The sequence below is a fragment of the Protobothrops mucrosquamatus genome, unplaced genomic scaffold, assembly GCF_001527695.2.
Source record: "Protobothrops mucrosquamatus isolate PMUCROS unplaced genomic scaffold, P.Mucros_1.0 scaffold131, whole genome shotgun sequence".
Lineage (NCBI taxonomy): Eukaryota > Metazoa > Chordata > Lepidosauria > Squamata > Viperidae > Protobothrops > Protobothrops mucrosquamatus.
In genome coordinates, this window is record NW_015386498.1 from 903,963 (window position 1) to 905,781 (window position 1,819).

Genomic DNA, 1,819 nt, shown 5'->3' on the forward strand with positions numbered 1-1,819 from the left:
CTTCGTTAAACTAGACATACCCAATTCCAGCAACCGTTCCTTATATGTTTTAACCTCCAGTCCCCTAATCATCTTTGTTGCTCTTCTCTGTACTCTTTCTAGAGTCTCAACATCTTTTTTACATCGTGGTGACCAAAACTGGATGCAGTATTCCAAGTGTGGCCTTACCAAGGCATTGTAAAGTGGTATTAATACTTCACGTGATCTTTATTCTATCCCTCTGTTAATGCAGCCCAGCACTGTATTGGCTTTTTTGGCAGCTGCAGCACACTGCTTGCTCATATTTAAGTGATTGTCCACTAGGACTCCAAGATCCCTCTCACAGTTACTACTATTGAGCAAGGTACCCCCTATACTATACCTGTGCATTTGGTTTTTCTTGTCTAAATGTAGAACCTTACTTTTTTCACCATTGAATTTCATTTTGTTAGATAGCACCCAGTGTTCAAGTCTGTCCATATCCATCTGTATCTTAAGCCTGTCTTCTGGAGTGTTGGCTATTCCTGCCAGCTTGGTGTCGTCTGCAAATTTGATGATTTCCCCATCTATCCCCTCGTCCAAATCGTTGATGAAGATGTTGAGGAGCACTGGGCCCAGAACAGAGCCCTGGGGCACCCCACTATACACTTCCCTCCATGTAGATATGGTTCCATTGAGGACCACATGCTGAGTACGACCGGTCAGCCAGCTATGAATCCATCTGGTGGTGATGCTGTCTAACCCACATTTTTCTATCTTATCAAGTAGTAGGTTGTGATCTACTTTGTCAAATGCTTACTGAAGTCCAAGTAAATTATATCCACAGTATTCCTCTGATCCACTAATTTTGTCACTTGGTCAAATAATGCAATAAGATTTGTCTGGCATGATCTGTTTTTGATAAACCCATGTTGGCTTTTAGTAATGACTTTGTTTGCCTCTAGATGTTTGCTGGTTCGTTGTTTGTTTATCTTTTCCAAAATCTTCCCAGGCATTGAGCATTGAGGTCAGGCTGATAGGTCTGTAATTTCCTGGATCTATTTTTTTCCTTTTTTGAAGATGAGAACTACATCAGCTCTTTTCCAGTCCTCTGGTAGTTCCCCTGTGCTCCAGGGTCTTTGAAAAATATAGTTCAGTGGTTCTGAGATTACATCTGCCAGTTCCTTGAGAACCTTGGGGTGTAATCCATCTGGTCCTGGTGATTTGAACTTGTCTAGGCTGGGCAGGTGCTCACTTACCATTTTTCTTGCCTATCCTAACTTGTGTTTCTATTCTGTTTTTTATGGCACTATTTTTGATAAGTTGGTCTGTTTTTTCCCTTTGTGTAAAAACAGATGCAAAACCTGAGTTAAATAGTTCTGCTTTCTCCCTATTGCTTGTCACCTTCTTGCCACTTTCCCCCACTAATGGACCAATCATTTCCTTCACTTTTTTCTTATTTTTTACATGTTGAAAGAAGCTTTTTTTGTTATTTTTGACTTTGGTCGCAAGCCTTAATTCATTATGAGCCTTAGCTTTCCTCACTTCATCTTTGCAGGCTCGGGCTATTTGCTGATATTCTGACTTATTTATGTGCCCCTCTTTCCACTTTCTATACTTGTCCTTTTTATCTTTATCTAATATCAGAACCAGTATCCCAATTGCAGTCTGTATTGGCAGGGGGACAGAGGTCGACTCCTAGGCCCCTCACTTGTGGGGTGCCTCAGGGGTCGGTCCTCTCTCCCCTCTTGTTCAATATTTATGTAAAGCCGCTGGGAGAGATCATTCGTGGCTTTGGGGTGGATTTCCATCAGTACGCTGACGATACGCAGCTGTACATTTCCACCCCAGGCCACCCCAA